Source organism: Scyliorhinus canicula, chromosome 6 (assembly GCF_902713615.1).
Source record: "Scyliorhinus canicula chromosome 6, sScyCan1.1, whole genome shotgun sequence".
Classification (NCBI taxonomy): Eukaryota; Metazoa; Chordata; class Chondrichthyes; order Carcharhiniformes; family Scyliorhinidae; genus Scyliorhinus; species Scyliorhinus canicula.
The window spans coordinates 137,453,234-137,474,992 of NC_052151.1; positions in this window are offsets into that span (position 1 = coordinate 137,453,234).

Genomic DNA, 21,759 nt, shown 5'->3' on the forward strand with positions numbered 1-21,759 from the left:
GGTTGTTCAGATGAGGACATATTCTCCTGTATATTCTTCAATAAATTAAATACTGCACACAGTTACTCATCAAATAGAGAAAGTGACAGAATTCCTTAGCATTTTTATCATTCCTTCCAGGCATACTGGAGATAATGGAACAGGTCAAAGTTAACAAAATGCAAGAATAATGAGGACTTATAAATTTGAAGTGCGACTTCACAAACCTGACAGCTTGAGACTCAAAAGGTGCACAGCTAGGCAAGAAATGTACCCTCCAGGTACACTGAGTGCTTTTAATTTCTCACAGAAGGATGCAGTCAGCATCTGTGTTGATTGGATTCGCAGCATGAGGCAAAGGGAGACAGATATTGTTGGTAGCTTGGCTATACATAGTGATTGACATCTGAATGGGTATTTATTGCTTCATGCAGAGCACCGACTTTATATTTAACTAGACTACACCTGCATCAAATCATCTTTGAGTCTTTCAGGCTCACAACTGGACAAGCTTTAACTTGCTCAATCCCCAGGAGTGTTTAGCACATTTTTAATATAAATTGATGAATGTCCCATGGAATATGATGCAGGACTGTGGTAGTGCTTTCTCAGAATCCTGTCTAAACTCAAATGGTCTCACCAGTCTCCCACCCAATGGATAACAGGAAACTAGGGTAAAATCCGGCAGATTTTAAGGGTAGGGGAAGCAAGGCCATAGGATTGATTTAACCCTGCTTATTCAATGAAAACATATAAAACATACAAACATAATAACAACCCACGAAAGAGAAAATGCTGGAAAATCTCAGCAAGTCTGACAGCATCTGTAGGGAGAAAAGAGCTAACCTTTCGAGTCCGATGACTCTTTGTCAAAGCTCACAGACAGAGAAAGTGGGAAATATTTATACTGTGGAGTGAGAATGAAAGATGAGCCATAGCCACAGAAACCCAGGGAAACCGGGTGCTAATGGCCACAGAAACCAAGGGGAAAGAGTGCTAATGGCAGTCCCCAGAGAGGACAAAAGATGTAAAAAGGTCAAACAGCAGGGAAACTAACATGTGGACGTTTACACTCAGCGCTAATGCAGGGGCAGAATCGTACCGAATGTGTTTCCTGTTGCAATGAGCAAGAGGGTGGAGGAAACCATTTTGAGATCAGGTAAAAGGCTTTCTATAAATCCATGAAGATCACAGACAGATAGTAGTTGTGTTTTGTGTGGTTTCAGCCACATGAGAGGTAGCGAGCAAAAGATAGAAGCAGCTAAGCCTACACTTAGGCAGAGCAAATTCTGATTCCATTGTTCACCTGGAAATACATGGGTGGCAGCTCGCACTCAGATTGAAGACTGGATTGGTGAGGATTTCAAGGAAGCTGGAAGATTCGCATAGCTTGGCATCAGAGGAAGTAATACAAAGCATAATATTCACAGAGAAAGGCAGTTTATGGGTTTAGAAGATACCCAGCTGGGAAAGTAAAAAAAGAAGCCATCGAGAACTGAGAATGATTTTCGACTGGTTCCAGGAGGATGAAGTGTCCACGTAAGGGAAATGTAACATATAACCATAGCAGGAGATTTGGTCATGCTAGAAGAAAAATGAAGAGTCTCTTTCCTGCAGATTGAAGTATAAATTGGCTCTGAAAGAAATTGTAGCATTTAGTCAATAGTGATTTTGCGTCATTTTTATAGTACGTGAAATCTTGAGTCGTCATTCTTTCAGCTATTATCATAGAATTTACATGCAGAAGGAGGCCATTCGGCCCATCATGTCTGCACCGGTTCTTGGAAAGAGCACCCTACTTAAGCCCACACCTCCCCCTATCCCCATAATCCAGTAATCCCACCTAAACTTTTTGGACACTAAGGGCAATTTATCATGGCCAATTCACCTAATCTGCACATTTTTGGATTGTGGGAGGAAACTGGAGCACACGGAGGAAACCCACGCACACACAGGGAGAATGTGCAGATTCCGCATAGTCAGTGATCCAAGGCGGCAATCGTACCTGGGACCCTGGAGCTGTGAGGCAACAGTGCTAACCACTGTGCTGCCATGCCTCCGGCAAATTGGAAGTTCCAGTTTCTTTTTAAATGTTATGAGTCTCTTCGCAGACTATAACACAAATTATTTGCTGTACCTTCTAACTTCCTGTGATTTGCTTTTCTATTTTTCCAACTGAAGTGTACAACATCACATTTTCCCACATTGTACTGCATCTGCCAGATTTTCTGCCCACTCGCTGTCACTTTACTGATTCTTAATGTTATCACAACTTGTTTCCCAAACTATCTTTGTATCATCAGCACATTCTGTCCTTTTATCCAAGTCATTAATATAGATCATAAATAGTTGAGGCCCCAGCACTGATCCCTGTGGCACTTCACTGGTTACAGTTTGCAACCTAAAAATTACCCAATTATCCCAACTCTCTTCCTGTTGCTTATCCAATCTTCTATCAATGTGAATACCCCCATACCATGTGCTCTTATCTCGTGTGATAACTGTTTACGTGGCACCTTATCAAATGCATTTTGGAAATCTAAATACTAATACCCCTTTATCCAATTTTGTTGTTACCTGCTCAACAAACTCTAATAAATTTGTGAAACAGGGGCGACATGGTGGCACAGTGGTTAGCACTGGCCCCAAGTCACTGTCCGTGTGAAGTTTACACATTCTTCCTGTGCCTGCTGGCCTCACCCCCACAACCCAAAGATGTGTCGGGTAGGGTCGGTGGATTGGTCACGCTAAATTGTCCTGTTATCACTTTCTTAAAACTTGATTTTGAGAATTTTCACAATGACAATGTTGGGCTAACTGGCTTATAGTTTCCTGCTTTCTGTCTCCTTCCTTTCCTAAAACTCGGCATTACATTTGTGTTTTTTTAATTTTCTGGTCATAGTGATTGTTTTAAGTTCCTCTCTCCCTTTTGATTGTTGATTTTCTAACACTGTTGGGATACTTTTTTTCATCTTTTACTATAAATGTGGATACAAAATACTTGTTGAATGTCTCAGCCAGTTCCTTTATTCCCACTAATTTCGCAGTATTTAGTGGGTCAATGTTTACTTTAGTTACTCTCTTCCTTCTTCTAACCAGTAGACACTCCCGCAGTCTGTTTTTTATATTTCTTGCCAGTTTACTGTGATAACTATTTTCTCCCTCTTTTTTCTTAATCATCTTTTGCTGGTTACTAAAATATTCCCAATTATCTGGCCTACCACTGATCTTCGAAGCATTTTGCACCTTTTCTTTTAATTTGATCCCATCTTTAATGTCCTTAGTTATCCAGAGATAGTTCATCCTTTATGTTGAACATTTCTTTCTCACTCGCATGTTTGTTTGTTAAGAGTTATGAAATATCTCATGATGGGCAGCACGGTAGCATGGTGGTTAGCATAAATGCTTCACAGCTCCAGGGTACCAGGTTCGATTCCTGGCTGGGTCACTGTCTGTGCGGAGTCTGCACGTCCTCCCCCTGTGTGCGTGGGTTTCCTCCGGGTGCTCCGGTTTCCTCCCACAGTCCAAAGATGTGCGGGTTAGGTGGATTGGCCATGATAAATTGCCCGTAGTGTCCTAAAAAGTAAGGTTAAGGGGGGGGTTGTTGGGTTACGGGTATAGGGTGGATACGTGGGTTTTAGTAGGGTGATCATGGCTCGGCACAACATCGAGGGCCGAAGGGCCTGTTCTGTGCTGTACTGTTCTATGTTCTATGTCTTCCTGTTCTTTTACTGTCTTATTTTTTAACTTTGCTTTACAGTCATCGCTAGTTTCTAATTGCATTGTTTAAGTTTCAGGCACTAGTTTCACTAGCATGTTTCTTACCCTCGAACAGAATGTTACATTCTATCATTATAATCACTATTGCCTAGTTTTAAATTATTTTACATTTCTTGTGGGCTGAGGATGTGCACAATTCTGTCTCCTAATCCCTGGGCGGTACGGTAGCACAGTGGTTAGCACTGTTGCTTCACCGTGACAGGGTCCCAGGTTGATTTCCAGCTTGGGTCACTGTCTGTGCAGAGTCTGCACATTTTCCCCGTGTCTGTGTACGTTTCTCCGGCTGCTCTGGTTTCCTCCCACAAGTTCTGAAAGATGTGCTTGGTAGGTGAATTGGACATTGTGACTTCTCCGACTGGCGCCGGAGTGTGGCGACTAGGGGAATTTCACAGTAACCTCATTGCAGAGTTAATGTAAGCCTACTTGTGACAATAATAAAAATATTTTTAAAAATTATTATAAGATGATATGGATCTGCCAAGCAACAAGTCTGTCCAGCAACCAGTAAACATCTGCTCAGTAACAGCAGTAAAATGATGGGATCCACCCTTCCCAGCTGCAGGTGTCATGGGTCTGCCCAGCAACAGTTAGAAATCTGCCTGGCAACATCAGTAGCCAGCATTCAAAAGGCATAATGAGATGTGATTTTAAAAGTAACAAGATGCAGGTGTCCAAACAAAAGACATATAGTTGCCAACTCACTCAGAAGCAGAGAGGCAGTTTTCATCCAACAGCATATGAGGCCAGTCCCCAATCTAACAGCCAGGAGTTTAGACTAGCATCCAAGTCCCAGAGCCAAATTGTGCAGAAAATATCTTTGCTGGACTAGGAATACTTTTCCCAGACTTGACTATCAACCCTGTAATGCATGGTAACTAGAAGCTGGATTTGGCTAATAGATTTGCTTAATTTAGATGTTGTTTGGGAAAAGGGATTGTCAATATCGTTTGGAATAAGGGGTACATTTTACATAACCTGTGTGTGTGTTTATTGATTTGTGTACTAAATTATCGCAGAGTATTGTAGTTCTATTGGTGTATATTTATAATTTCTTTAATTTAACAAATATTCTTTAATAATTGTTACATGATGATTGATCTGGTTATTCTCACTGGGGTTTCACTTGACTCTTTACACAATTCCAAAAACAAAACTACACACAGTGGCGGATTGGCCAGGGTGTCAGCTTGCCCGATGGCAAGTGGGCCCCTGATGAAGTGGGCCCCCTATATCAAATAAAAATGCAATAAAGAAACAAACACAGACAACTGTTTTACTAATAAAAAGGAATAAGAAAAAAAAGTGAAAAGGACACAAATAAGCAGTGCATGAAAAGGAACAAAGCAGGGGAGGTAGTGGAAGGATGTGGAATAGGGGGGCCCGGGTCAGGCATAATTAAGGAAATTCCATGTTTTCAGCAAGAGTGTGTGCATTTAAAGATAAAGTTACAATTTGTGATTTGAGATGGTCGGCAACTTCAAAGGATATCAAGCAGTAGTCTTGGTTCAGCGGTACATCGGTCCGGGGCCCGGAGAGCCAAGAAGGGGCCCGTGAATCTCTGAAGGGCCCTTAAAAATTATAATTAATTAGATAAATAAATCTCCAACTTCTTTCCTGAGATTGGTATTCTAACTTAATAAAATATAATTGTTTTTAAAAAGAGCAATACCAAATAAAAATGCAATAAAGAAACAAACAAATAATCACTCAGTGTATGAAGGAACAAAGCAGTGTTAAACGGATGTGAAAAGGAGTGGGGGGGGGGGGGGGGGGGTGGGGGGGGGGGGGGGGGGGGGGGCTGGTTCACCCGGGTCGGACATAGTTGGAAATCCACGTTTTCAGCAAGAGTGTGTGAATTTAAAGATAAAGTTACAGTTCGTGATTTGAGATGGTTGGCAATTTGAAAGGATATCAAGCAGTACATAGGGCCGTGAGGTCACCGAAAAGGAGAAGTGGTACCTTTGACCGTGAATCATGAGGTCAAAGATATTGAAGTGATAAACCATGATCGGTAAACTCAAAGGGTTGCGACTTATAACACTATACTGGTATCAAACTGGACAGTGGATTGTCTCCTCTTCTGAAGCTGCATAGGCCACAATAATATTGACTAATGAACATAGCCTATTGAAGTGTAAGTAAGTTATTTTATACTTTTTATCAAGTAGGGGTTTATCTGGTGTTCCTTCAAGTTATTCTTGCAATCATCAATATTCATTTTCCCTAATGCTGGCTATTTTTAATTAAGTTTTTATTTCAGAAATATTACCCCTACCAGCATGGAAAAGAAAAAGCATAAATCTGGGTCACTAAAACGCAAAGAACAAAAAGAAGCAGAAAGGAAGGAATCAGCCAAGTGATGCAGGCCTATTACAGAGTTTATAATATCACAAGCACACTCCACATCAATATCCAGTTCTGCAACAAATAATCAAGAAGCAAGAAACAATGCTCATGGTGATGATGCAATGACATGCGAGTTACAAGAACAGAGAAGAGCTACTTTGAATGTGGAGACAAATACAAGTGCCTCCATTACTAATCAACCCAGGCCCAATATTTCTTCTGGCTTCCTTGTTCCGGTATCTGTACTGCCTGTAGTTGCAACATCTGAACACATAGCTTCAACTAGTGACAGGGAGTCAGATATTCCTTCAAGCATAAATGACTTGGTTTCTGAAGCACATCATGTAAATGAACCTACGCAAGAAAATGAAAGATCAATTACTGGAATCTTCCAATATCCATCACGAGCAAAGCTAAAACAGTTTTTTGCTGAACATCCACTTCAGCCACTTGATGATCTGCCATTTGATGCTCGTTTGTATGAGAGGAAAATTATGAATGACTCAGTCCCAAGAAAATGGCTAACATATAACAAAGAAAATAGATGCTTATATTGTTCATACTGCTTAGCCTTTGAGTTTCCCAACACTTGTAATCCATCACCCTTTGTACGTAGCTTTAGTGGCTACAGGCGTATTAGCCAGAGCTTGACTTTACATGAATCGACAACAAATGTCAGAAATGCTCAGCAATATATCAGTGTGGTCAATGATGGCACCTTAGATAAATTTTTTGCAGCATCACTAATTAAAAGGAAAGAAGAAGTATTGAAGCAGAGAAGTATTGTCATGAGGATTATAGACATCATAAAGATGTTAGGCAAGCAAGCACTTCCTTTTCGAGGTCACAGAAATGAATCGGCCTACACTCTAGATAATGAGGTTCTGAATCATGGCAATTTTTTAGCTACAGTGCAGTTTGTGGCAAAATATGACCCCATTATGGCAGCTCACGTTTCTGCAGTGCAAAACAAGTCTAAACAAAGAATCAAACGATTAGAGCAACAAGGAAAGGCTCAAAGTAAAGGCCGTGGTGGACTTGTTACATACCTGAGTAAAACAACTATAAATATGTTAACCAACATTATGAAGAATATGATACAAGAAGGAATTAGTCGTGAAGTTTCTCAAGCAAAATATTATTCTATTCAGGTTGATTCAACACAAGAAAATTCATCCATCGATCAGTTTAGCATTATTATTCGGTATGTGCTTAAAGGTATTATCTGTGAGCGACTACTTTCAGTTGTGCCAAGTAATGATGGTACAGGACAGGGACTTTTTGATCTATTGATTGAAACATTACAGCATCTTAAAATTGACCCCCAAAAATGTTTATCTGATAGCACAGATGGCGCTGCAAGCTACCATGGCCAGTATAATGGTTTACAAAGTAAAATTGCTGATGTGGCTGATCAACATGTTCATATATGGTGCTATGCCCATGTCTTGAATTTGGTGATAACTGAAACAACAAAATGTTGTGTGCCTGCAGTTTCATTTTTCAATTTGCTCCAGAATATAGCAACTTTTGTGAAAGCATCAGACAAGAGAATGGCTGTATGGATAGAAGTTGTTGGAAAACATCTAGGACAAGAAAAAATGAAATGATTAAAGCTAATTGGTGAGACCAGATGGTCAGGAAAATCCAATGCAGCAACAACTATATTTGGATGTTTTGATGATACCGCTGCCAGTACTTTCGTAAATCTATTGACATGCTTATCAATGATACAAGATTCAGAACAGTTTGATGCAAAAACAAAACATGAAGCAAATGTTTTACTTCAAAGTCTTCTAAAGTTTTAAAACATATTGACAGCATTTACTTACTTGTATATATTTGAAACTGCAACCCCGTTATCAAGTTATCTACAGACAAATGGTTTAGATATGTTTACTGCATGGATTTTGGTAGATTCAGCTACAACAAAGTTGAAGGAACAGACAAGAACATTTGATAACGTTCACAGCAAGGCTTTGGAATTTGTAAATAAATGTAATAAAAGGATTTCACAGATGAATATGGATGAAAATCAAACATTGGAAATTGATGCGTTGGAAACAGCATTGCCAGTTAAGAGGCAGAGGAAGAAGAAAAGAATGGCAGATGAGCTTATTGATGATGAAAGAAATTCCTCAGATTCTCTAGCTGATTTTCGAGTAAATGTGTTTAACCTAATAATGGATCGCATTGTCCAGTCACTAGAATCACGCTTTGTACAACACAAACAGTTGTATAAAGATTTGTCCTGCTTGGACCCAGCACAGTTTAAAAGTATTGCAGAGAAGGGCCTTGAAGATGAAGCATTGGAAGGTATTATTAAGGTGTTTCCTCATATCAGCAAAGATCAAGTAATATTGGAATTGTTTTCTTTTGCTTCAAACTTTGATGTATTAAAGCTATTGCTTAATGATGGTAAGACTATGGATTCTAGTTGCAACAATTGTAAAATTTGCAGCACTTGCTCATCGTGTGTACTAAACATTCTGGCATCCAACAGACTTCATGACAAGGCATATAATAACCTTTATGAACTTTATAAAGTAATCTGCACACTATCAGTTACTCCAGTCCAATGAGAGAGGACATTTTCAAAGCTAAAGATCATAAAGACAAGGTTAAGAAATTTGCTGTCTGAGGAGAATTTGGAATCATACATGTTGCTATCCATTGAAAAGGAATTGTTAGCTGAATTGGATGCAGAAGCAATTATTGGCAGATTCGCACAATCATCTAGCGAACACAAACAATTGCTCTTAATATAGTGGACTGCATGCAATGCTCTATTGTGCTTTTGAACTATCTGTTAATGTGTAAATTGTGCAGTAAACTATTTAAAAATATCAACCAATTACTTAAAAATTTTTAAAAATTAAAAATTCAATTATAACATTCTGTATTTACATTTGGTATCTATTGCCAGTAATATGTACAGTACATGTTCACTGTAATTACTAAGAAATACACATTTTTTCCACAAAAATGTTAATTGTACCCTTTTTTCCATATGTATTTTTTGAAAATTTTATTTATTCGTTATGAAAATTAAATGATAGCATTGTAGTTGTGGGTGGGCCCCCTTTGTCTCCTGGCAACCAATATTTTTAGACCCAGTCCGCCACTGACTACACACCCCCATAAACCGGTGTTCCAAGTTGATATACCTTTGCAGATATGATCAGCATGGTTCATGACACCCCCAAATGTTAGATTAGGCTTCCCATGCTCTGGGATTCCCCTTCTCCTCACTGTTCCCTCAGTACCCCATCCCTCTATTCTCAAAGATCCTCAGTTGTAACCTGCCCTCCTTAACATTTAACTCATACCCACAAGTCAGCAACTTTGCCATGATAGGTTCTGGTGGGAGTTAAACTTGGCTTATGAAGACCTGAGAGGTAATATCTCCCAGGCTGCACTCTGATGTTCCTATGGAGGCTGAAAAGCTTTTTGGTAGGCCTATACCTGCACAACTCCCGCCAGGAGTTTAAATAAATCTTCAAATATCGTCTTCAGCTCAAATGTGTCAAGAGATCCAGGAAGATTAGGGCAGAGCCTGAGCATATAATTCAGTTCACAATTCAGTCGTATTGATTCTTATTTTTACATTTTCATTATATATTCCAATGTCCCAATTTATAATTAAAACCACCCACCAATAGGGCAGCATGGCGGCAGAGTGGTTAGCACTGCTGCCTCTCGGCGCTGAGGTCCCAAGTTCGATTCCGGCCCTGGGTCACTGTCCGTGTGGAGTTTGTACATTCTCCCCGTGTTTGCGTGGGTTTCTCCCCCACAACCCAAAGATGTGCAGGGTAGGTGGATATGGCCACACTAATTTGCCCCTTAATTGAAGAAAATGAATTAGTACGCTAAATTTATTTTTTTTTAAACACCCATCAATATTGGTTGCCTATTTTGTCAGTAGTGGCCCCACTGAAAGGAAGAATGGATGAGGTTGATTAGAATTGAGGTATAGAGGGAAGGACAGGGAAATTGAGTTTATAGTTTACAAGGGAACAATACAAAATGAGCTCATTTAATGTTCCTGTCAAGGATGGGAATTTTGTCACACTTTTTTCCCACAATAATGATTCGCAAGTTAATTGTGCTTTGAGCAGACGTTTGCCTGAAAAAGAATAGATTGGTGACAAATGCTTTAGATTTCCATGGGTCAAGAGAGATGGTTTTTAAGATTCCGGGCAATTCAATTTCTGTCTACATGCATTGCAAGCGCTGAGCTCGAACATACAGAACGCTGTTGCTTACGATTTGGTAGGCTTGTGTGCTTTCACGCAGATCATAGGCCATCCTGGAGGGATAACCAACATTGTGATATGGAAAAAAAAGAACGGATATGGCAGCTTCATCTTAAGATAACATCTATCCAACCCATCTCACTCATCAAAGGAGATACGCGAACTAATAGGCTGGAACTGGTACCCGCCAACTTCTTGGATTTGGCTCCATCTGCATTAGAGCCCTCTCATGAACAAGCACTTCAGCCCATGAGGCTTGTATTGAACATCAGCATCCTGCTACCGCACATGCTCCTCCCACTCAGATGGTACGCTGACATTGTGCTCGGTTAGGTAGTAGAAGAAGTATACCTTATCCGGTCATCAGGGGAGAGTGGAATTGCAACCATGAGGAAACCTCTGTTGCCAAATGCCAGCAGTTTATGACTGCTTTTACACTGTACTCCTGTATCAATTCTCTCTGGAAATGTTGCTTACTCCTGGCATGTGTAAAAACATTCAAAGTCTCCGTGAATGAAGTGAGATGAATATCTTTTGATCTGCCACATCATCCTTGTCTTATTTGAGGACATCATGAGTTGGTGAGTCTCAGAGACACTGGGAGTTGTAGGAATCCCTATGTCAAAGCAATGTATAGGTCCACCTAGAGCAGATGACAGCTTCTCTGGTAACTAGTGATGATAAATTTCTTCTGACATGCCCTGGAAGAGGTACTAGGATCTAGCAACATTGATTTTAGAGCATTGATAGGTCTGTGCATGATGCTTCAGATGTTAACATAGTTATATATGCTTTTGGGTAATAAGATGCAAATCCTCATCTAAATGTAAAGAATTTTAAAATGTATTCCCATCATGAATGATTTGGTATAACTCTACCAAAAAACGGTTGCATCAAAATAGTTTATGCAAAAATGGCACTTTTCACAGCAACAGAAACTCTTTACAGAGAGCAGGCTATAAATAAACAGCTTGTTGAAAAAATGCAACTTTATTATGAACTTTCCCTGCAGGAACGTTGCTTTGACAACTCAGCTTCAGCAGACAAAGGAAATGGATTAGTCATGCATTCATTTTTTGTGGATGATGTGAGTGCCAGAGGAAGAATTCATTCAAGAAAGGAATGTGGAAATGGGACTTAATCAATAACATGATTGTGTTACTGAACAGCCAACCCAAGCCTCTAATCGCTAATTTCCTTTCTTACAAAACTGATAAGTTTGTTGGGTAGCCCTATTTTACAACCTGCATTTGTCTTTAGTGAGGTTCCACAGACAGTGCAGACATTATAAAATCAGGACTATGGTCTTGTGTTTGTGGAGGGTCATGTGACCCATAGGGCTTATCAGATTGGACTGCATGAATCCTGGGGTTGAGCACAGGTTTTACTGTTAATTAGGAGTTTGGAGTCATGGAATATGGTAGCCTTTATCTCATTCTCTGTGTATAGTTATTTGCCTTAATAAACAGGTTATTAATAAATCTACTTGGTGGTCGCCAGTTTTTCAAGATACTAAATTTGCGATGAGGATTAATCAGAGTGCCTTTCTACTACTACAGAAAACGAGAGAGCAGACTGTGTGTGGAAGTCTTTCCTTTGCAGACAACTCATTCAGCAGTCTCTGAGTGTCAAACTGTCATTTTTTGGGAAAACTTGAGCCATTAGACCCGAACGTAGAGCAGAGGGAGCTATATGCCGAACACCTGCATTATTTGTTGAAGGCCAATGAAACAAGTGGGGAAGAGAACAGCAGGTAATCCTATTGACAGCCTGCAGGGGCCTGACCGATAACCTGATTAGAAGTCAGACTTCTCCAGGTGCCCCCGACTCCAAAACATTCTAGGAGCTTGTACAATTAGTCAAGAGACATGATGATTATTTAGTAATACAAATTTTACTTGACGACACGTGCCTCAGGGGAGTTGATAGCTGCATTCGTGGGGCGCCTAAAGAAATGGCAGAACATTGCGTGTTCGGGACGGCACTCAAAGACATGTTGAGAGACATATTAGTCTGTGGTGTTAACAACACAGCCATACAAAATAAGGCAGAAATTACCTTAAAGAATGAACAAGAGGTCGCTCATTATTATGTTCAACCCACATGCTTCAGCATTTCCGTTAGTTTATATTGCAAATACAGTAAACAACATACCCAATACCAAGAATTAATGATTCATACAATAAATTTGCAGGAGGTTTAACTTACACTAGACTTGGTATAAGCCATACGTACCAGCAATTAGAATTAGACAAAGCTTCTGGAGAGTTAGTAAAGACTTATATCTGGTTACCTTTTGGGGTTTTATCGACGAATGCAATTTCCCAACACACGATGGAAGGCTTACTACAGGGCTGCCCAAAGTGGTTGTCCATCCAGACAATGTACTGATAATAGGGGCATCTGAAGTGGAATACTTAGCAAATATTGAAGAAGTTTGAAAAAGATTTAAGAAGGCTGGAGTAAGGCTGAAAATAGAAAAATGTACGGTCCAAGCTCAGGAAGTGATGTATTTGGGATTTAGGGTAGATGCCAAAGGGCTGCACCCGATGGAGGAGAAGATAAAAGAAATTAAGGAAGCTTCATTCCCCAGAAATTCATCAGAATTTAAATCCTTCTATAATTCTATAATGGTGAATTATTACGTCAGATTTATTCCTAATCTTTCTGCAATGTTGGCACCCCTACGCACACTGCTCAAGAAGCACCAGGGGAGTTATTAGAGAGTGCATCAGAAGAAGCCTTTGAACAGGAAGGAAACCGGAGCTCCTGGAGGAAAGCCACGCAGACACAGGGAGAAAGTGCAAACTCCACACAGTCACCGAGGCTGGATTTAAACCCATTGTCCCTGGAGCTGTGAGGCAGCAGTGCTGACCACTGTGCCACCGTGTGGAATGGGGATGAGAAACATATCAGCCATGATTGAATGGCAGAGTGGAGACGATGGGCTGAATGGCCTCATTCTGTTCCTATGTCTTTTTGTCTTATGGTCCTATGGTACAGAAAGTCCCATCACCAATGCCTTGAGGACTCTGACTGATGCTGAACAAGCTTACTTGCAAATGGAAAAAGAGGAACTAGTCATAATCCCTGGAGTTAAACATTTCCATCAATATGTCTATGGACGACATTTCACAGTAGTTACTGACCACAAACCCCTGTTGGATTTATTTATGGAGGATAAGGCCATTCCCGCATTGCTTCACCAAGGGCCTAACACTTGGCTCTATTGTTGGTAGCCTGCAATTGTACGTTTCAACACAGGCCGGGTACACACATTTTTAACACTGATATTTTAAGTTGCCTTCCCCTACCTGAAAGCATACAACCACCGCCATTACCACAGGGAACGGTTCTTGATTTAAATGTTCTAGATAAATTGCCGGGATAGGTGCGACACATCCAGTTTTGGACCCAAAAAGACCCCATCTTATCTCAAATCAAAAACATGGTCCACCACAGCTGGCATCATGGTAACAGGTCTGAGCAGTTACGACCCTTTCAGATAGGAAAAGACGAGTTAAGTTGTGAAGATAGCGTATTATTACAGGGAACGAAGGTGGTTGTTCCCATTCCTGCTAGAAAGCTTTTATTGCAAGAATTACCCTGTGTCCATCCTGGGATGACAAAGATGAAAATACTTGCACAAAGTTATATATGATGTCCCAGGATGGAGATGACATAGAGAATCTGGTCAAACAATGTGACCAGTGTTGAATGCACAAAAGACTACTGTAGAGGCCTTAATATATGAAACTATTGAGAGGCCCATTCATGGCGTCCATGTTCTTGCTCATCATGGATATTGGACAAGTGGTTGGACCTACACAAGATGAAGTCCACAACCTCATCAGCAAGTACATATAAATTGCGGTAGACATTCACTAGCCACAGGTTGCCTGAGGTGCTGTTCTCACATAATGGGACTACTTTTACGAGGGATGAATCCCAGCATTTCATGTGGACCAACGGCGTTCAACATATCGGGACAGCTTTCTACCACCCTGCTTGAAATGGACTGTCTGAGACAGCCGTCCAAACATTCAAATCCACCATGAAGAAAATGTCATCAGCTTCTCTACAAACCAGACTGGCCTGGTTCCTGATCACCCATTGAGCAACACCCTCATGTCACCACAGCAACCTGCCAAGTTGCTAATGGGCAGATGCATTAGAACATGGTGGGGGGGGTTCGAGGTAAAATAGAATGCGCAGGTGAAAAATCATGACTCATGAAAACCTGAGAGAACATTTGAGGTGGATGACTTGGTATATGTAAAGAATTTTGGTGCTGGTCCAAATTGAATCCTGGAACGGTCATGGCCAGAACAGATCCAGGGTCGTATGAGATAAATGTCGAAGGAGAAAGGGTAAAGAAACATTTTGACCACTTGAGAAGGGGAGAATCACACACCAAACCACTGAAGCAGCCCAGCCCTAGTCTGCCTGCTAGTGGGAGGCACAGTGGCACAGTGGTTAGCACTGCTGCCTCACAGTGCCAGGGACCTGAGTTCAATTCTAATCTCGGGTGACTGCCTTTGTGACGTTTGCATTTTCTCCCTGTGTCATTGTGGATTTCTTCCGGGTACTCCGGTTTCCTCCCACAGTCCAAAAATGTACATCTTAGATGAATTGGCCATGATAAACTGCCCCTTAGTATCTAAAAGTTAGGTGGGGTTATGGGGATAGGGCATGGTGGTGAGTAGGGTGCTCTTTCGGAGGGTCAGTGCAGGCTCAATGGGACGAATGGCCTCCTTCTACACTGTAGGAATTCTATGATTCTATAATATTGCTATGGATGAAAATTATTCTGCAGCAAGCTACCCGAGGAAGAGCCCAGCAATGTTTTAGGGGAACTGGGGAAATAATTTGCACCAACGCACCTTCGCAAGTCAATAGTCAACCGAGTGACGTTCAAACTGAAGTAACCTCTACTGCTGGAGCAGCTGCTAGTGAATTACGATGCTTCCAAAGGATCAGGCAGTCCCCGGACCAACTTACCTTATTAGATTTCATTGTTGCAAATAATTGTAAATAGTTCCATTGTTGTTGTAAAGTGTTAATCAGGGACTTAAACAGGGAGGGATGTGGTAGTGTGCCCTTTTAAGGGGTGTGTTCTCAAGTGGTCATGTGGAAATTATAGGCCAGTTAGCCTGACTTCGGTCATTGGTAAGATTTTAGAATCCATTCTTAAAGATGAGATTGCTGAGTACTTGGAAGCGCTTGATAAAATAGGACTGACTCAGCACGGCTTCGTCAAGGGGAGGTCATGTCTGACACATCTGTTAGAGTTCTTTGAGGAAGTAACAAAGAAGTAAGACAAAGGAGAACCAGTGGACGTGATATATTTAGATTTCCAGAAGGCCTTTGACAAGGTGCCGCATAGGAGACTATTAAATAAATTAAGAGCCCATTGTGTTAAGGGTATAATCCTGGCATGGATAGAGGATTAGCTGACTGGAAGAAGGCAGAGAGTGGGGATAAAGGGGTATTTTTCAGGATGACGGCTGGTGACTAGTGATGTACCTCAGGGGTCGGTGCTGGGACCCCAACTTTTCACAATAGGAGCAGAAGTAGGCCATTCAGCCCATCGAGTCTGCTCCACCATTCAATCATGGCGAACACTATTGTAGTACTGAAGATGTGCTGCACTATTGGAGGTGCCGTCTTTCAGATATTGATGCCTCAAATTGATGCCTCATTTCACACCTGGATGTAAATTATCCCCATGGCACTATTTTGTAGAACAGCAGCAGAGTAATTTACAATATCTTGGCCAATAATCAACCCTCAAGAACATTTCAAAAACACATAATCTCATCATTATTAAAACGCTGTTTGTGAGAATTTGCTGTGTTCAAATTGACTGTCACGGTACTTACAATACAACAGTGACTGCAATTTAAATATGCTTTGAGAGGTCCAGGTTGGTGCTATATAAATGGAGGTTTTTTGTTCATATTTAAAAGTATAAACAGGCTTAGAATTTAAATATGCATATGTATGTGTTTATACTCCAGACAAGTTTTCTTTTACCCTATTTCTTCAAACTCTTTCTCCCACACTTACTTGTTGAACCAGCTCTTATATATACCAATGCTATTCACTTCAACTACTCCAGGTAAAAATGTGGTATTTTGCAAGCGAACAATTTGGATGCATTCAGCAATTATTTTTGCCACATTACCCAATGAACCAATGGCAAAAGGGTCTTAATTAAGGTGACTTCAAAAGGTTGTTAAATAATTTAATATGCAAGCAACAATAGCAGTTTGCAGAAGAGATTGACCTGTTTACCTGCAAGGATTTATTTTTAAGTACATATCTTATTCATGGCAATAATAAACCTCATTTTCTGACTGTCAAGGAAAAGTTATTAATGCTTCAAAATTGTAAACAAGGACAACATTATTAAACAGATGGCTTTGGCAATAATTGTCCCCATCTAGGGAACCACAAGTAACGTGGGAAGAAGGTCATTCTAGCTGAACTTTTAGTCTTGATATGGAATCAGGTCAATGTGCAATATCTCACAAATCCAAAATTATTTCTGACAATTCATGATGCAACAAGGAAATGGAGGTGATTGGAAAGACTCCTGGAAGTCGCACTATGCAAGCAGCTAAGAAATGACTGCAAATTTGAAACTGAAAATGCTAGAAGTATAGAGCAGGTTAAAAAAAAAATTCCCATGTGAAATATACCGTGCTTCAGTCACCAGGCATCGGATTCACCCACCCTGCAGATCAGCTGAGCACTGCCATCAAAGGGGCGCTGCATTTAAATGGATCCTCAGCACTCACTCTCAATCAAGCCAGGAGGATGGCCACTCGCAGGCCTGTGCCAAGATTCTTGGAGGCGGCTCTGTCAAGACAACTGGATGAGGTGAAGGAGAGGCTGGAAACCATTTACCTGCATGCTGGCAGCAGGCCCCCAAGCAATATGACCAATGTTCCCTGGTAGACGATGGCAGCAGTAGTTAGTGCCAGCAGTATGACCAAGAAGAGGGGCGGGTTCAATGTCGCAAGAAAATGAATTACCTCTTGCGAACTGCAAGGGCGAGTGTCCCCTGTCTCTCCTTGGCACACGTCCCTTCCGTCAGCCCCGGGATACCATCGTTAACTCATGTATAACCATTCGCTGCCTCCCAACACCCAATTTCCTAGCGTCATCCTGAAATCCCCAGGCACTCGTCATCAAAAACCCTTTCTGTATAAGCGTGTTCCCAAGAATGCCAGATGTCCTTGATCTGTTACCCACCAAGCATCCAGCTCACAATGTCCCCTTTGGTTTCCTGTGGGAGAAGAGAGCCCACAACAGGCGGGAAAGGGAAAATACTGGTACGGGCATGCCCAAGCTGCACATTCTCACTCCCTATGAGGAGAGGGCAATGGAGCTCACAGGAAAGGGCCAGGAGCGGGCCTGCACTCACAGTGAGGTTGGCCCGCAGCAGAGAAGTGAGGAACCAATGCACCTTCACCCAGATGACTTGTCTCAAGTGAGTTTCTAATGCCCAAACCCTTGACCTTGCCATTGACTGAAACCATGTACCTTGCCCTGCAGGAACATCATCTGACAAGCCCGGGCCTTCCATGAGAAGGGCCCCCCATTTAACCCTCAACAGCACTTTAGAGATCTTCGAGGAGGACACCAAAGATGTGTCATATCTATACCCCGCACAATCCATCATCGCAGAGACATGCATCTCAGTGGGCAGTCTTAGCAGACAAGCATCTGGGGCACTATCTAGTGAGCACCACACAGCTTCTGATGCACATCAGGTGGAGACAGGAACGTACGTGGGATCAGGCAGTCAGAGGACTGCTGGATACCAGGCCTCAGCTGTGCTCATGGTAGGTGCCCTGGCTCTGTCTGAGTTCCTCTCTCAGCTGTTAGAGATCCAAAGGCAAAGCCGGGAACATCAGGAGGCATAGTCAGCAACTGCAAGTTGATTGGAGGAGTCCCAAAGCCTTCAAGTGCAGGTGATGTTGCCGGTCTAGAGTGGGACCCAGGCTCACCCTACAAGGGTCTCTACAGTGGAAATCTTGAAGCAGGATGTCCGAGCCATGGGTGGTGGATTCCCAGATATGGTTCAGTCTCTGAGGACCACGCTGAGGACCTTGAGAGCATGACCCAGACACAGAGGTCCATTGCTGAATGGCTCCAGAGATTGGCCCAAATACAGGTTACCATTGCTGAGGGCGTTGACACCATGGTGCAGACACTTGAGGCCTCCAGGACTGGCAGCGCCACGTGATGCAGAGGCTTCTGAAGCTCACTCCAGCTGCTCCTCAATCCCATGGTGCAACCCAGGGGCCCATGTCCACCCCGTGGGAGGATAAAGCACTGGAGCTCATCCCGGCCTTCCATCAAGGAGCCAAGGGCAGTCCCCATCCCTTTTGAATCCCCCCCCTTTATAATATCGGTGCATCTCAGGGGCAGGAGGCAGAACAGGGTAATGTGGATGAACCAATGACACCCGAAAATCAGCTGTCTCCCTCAAGTCCCGGCCCTCCAGAGAATGCCTGCCAAGGACATCTCAGGCTTCAAGGCATGGAAGACAAAAGGCCGCCTCCACCTCTGATGTGCATCCTGGCGACCCACCTAGGTGTAGCAGTCGGCCTCATAAGGTGAAGGAGTTAAAGGTGCACAGAGTGGGCATGGGAGACGTTAGGCACCAGTAGTTAGGGCATAATTGAAGTATCACTGTCACTACTCACCAAATTAAACTATTTTGCTCTTCAAAGCCTTAACACTTCTGTTTTGACCCATCCCCCAAAAGAAATGTAATCTCCCCATCTAAGCTCAACTCCTGCTGCAGGCCCTCCAAGCAATGCCAGCAGTGACACCCAATAAGAGCCACTTTGACAGTCTTCCTGGAATGACACACCCATACCTACCGTCACAGCTTCCAAAGTCAGATTGGCCTTCTTGAAAGTGAACTCTCAGAAACCAGTGGGTCCCGAAGGAGTCCCTGGTCACGTACTCAGATCCTGCACAGACCAACTGGTGGGTGAGCTTGTGGGCATCTTCGCCTCTGCGTTCCAAGGTTCCCACCTGCTTCAAGAAGACCACCATCATACTGGTGCCAAAAACGATCCAGGCAATGTGCCTCAACAGCTACCATCCAGTGGCTTTGATATCTATCATGAAGAAGTGCTTTGAGAAGTTGGTCATGAGACACTTTAGCTCCATACTCCAAGAATGCTTCAATCCACTGCAATTCGCATACTGCCACAACCGATCCACAGCAGACGCCATCTCCCTGGCCCTGCACTCATCCTTGGAGCATCTCTCGAAAACAAGGACTCCTACCTCAGACTCCTATTTATTGACTACAGCTCTGCCTACAACACCATTATCCCAGCCAAGCTCATATCAAAACTCAAAAATCTAGGACTTGGCTCCTCCCTCTACAACTGGACCTTTGATTTCCTGACCCATAGACCACAGTTAGTAAGGGTAAACAATGGCACCTCCTCCAAGATAGCCCTCAATGCCGGGGCCCCGCCAGGCTGCGTACTTAGCCCCCTGCTATACACACATGACTGTGTGGCAAAATGTGGCTCCAACTCCATCTATAAGTTTGCTGATGATATGACCGTAGTGGTCAGATGTCAAATAAGTATGCGGCAGGAGGGAGATAGAGAGCCTAGTGGAGTGGTGTGATGACATAAATCTCTCCCTTACATCAGCACAACTAAAGAGCAGTTCATTGACTTCAGGAAGCAAAGGGGCTGGTTTAGCTCACTCAGCTAAATCGCTGGCTTTTAAAGCAGACCAAGCAGGCCAGCAGCATGGTTCGATTCCCGTACCAGCCTCCCCGGACAGGCGCCGGAATGTGGCAACTAGGGGCTTTTCACAGTAACTTTATTGAAGCCTACTCGTGACAATAAGCGATTTTCATTTCATTTTCATTTCATCATACACACCCCTGTCTGCATCAATGGTGCTGAGGTGGAGCTTCAAATTCCTAGTGTGCACATCACCAACAACCTGTCCTGGTCTACCCAAGTCGAAGCTACGACTAAGAAAGCACAACAGCGCCTATACTTCCTCAGGAAACTAAGGAAATTTGGCTGTCCACAATGACTCTTACCAATTTTTACAGATGCAGCAAAGAAAGCATCCTATTGGGCTGCATCACAGCCTGGTATGGCAACTACTCGGCCCAAGACCGTAAGAAACCACAGAGAGGTGTGAACACAGCCCAGTCTGTCAGGCAAACCCGCCTCCCATCCACTGACTCTGTCTACACCTCTCGCTGCCTTGGGAAAGAGGGCAGTATAATCAAAGACTCCCTCACACCCGCGTTGTTCTCTCTTCCAACTTTAAATTGGGCAGGATATACAAAGTCTGAGAACATGCACTAACAGCTTCAAAAACAGCTTCTCCCCTCTTTTACCAGATTCCTGAATGACCCTCTTGTGGACTGAACTGATCTCTTCACACATCTTCTTTACTGAGTAGCACTACACTCCGTATGCCTCACCCTATGCTGGTTTAGCTCACAAGGCTAAATCGCTGGCTTATAAAGCAGACCAAGCAGGCCAGCAGCACGGTTCGATTCCCGTACCAGCCTCCCCGGACAGGCGCCGGAATGTGGCGACTAGGGGCTTTTCACAGTAACTTCATTGAAGCCTACTCGTGACTATAAGCGATTTTCATTTTTTTTTTTTTTCCTATGCCTGTGCCAATGTGTTTACATTTTGAATTTATGTATGTCCTATATTTTTTCATGTAGTACGATCTGCCTGGACTGTACGAAGAACAATACTTTTCACTGTACCTCGGTTCACGTGACAATAAATCAAACCCAAAGTGCAAATTCCACACAGACACCCAAGGCTGAAATTGAACCCGGGTCCTTGGCACTGTGAGGCAACAGTGCTAACCACTGTGTCACCATTCATCCCTTCTTCTTCATTTCTCCATTTTGCTTTAAAATTCAAAAATGTCATTGTTCTTTTCATGAAGGTCTAAGAGTTTGTTAGTTTTGCTTTTAAATTCTGTATTCAACCAATGAGGAACCTTCTTTCCTTGTGTTATATTACTCTTTAGTAATATATCATTACTCTTTGCTTTGGATTTCCAGAATGGTCTGATGGTGTGATTCTCAAGAAACCACCACTCTTTAACTCAAAGCAAAATAGATTTAATGTATCTATTCATTAAATGCTCCTGGTTCCTAGTTCTTATGTTCTTATGTTCGAATCATGTCAATTATGTCTCGATTTATTCCTGGCCAATAGAATGCTTGTCTCGCCCGTCACTTACACTTCTCAATCCTGAGGTGACCCTCATGAATCTGATCAAGTATCATAGGTCAGAGACACAGTGATATGGTTATCCGGTCAAGTCGAAGTAGCCCATCCATGATCGTCAGATCTGCCTATAC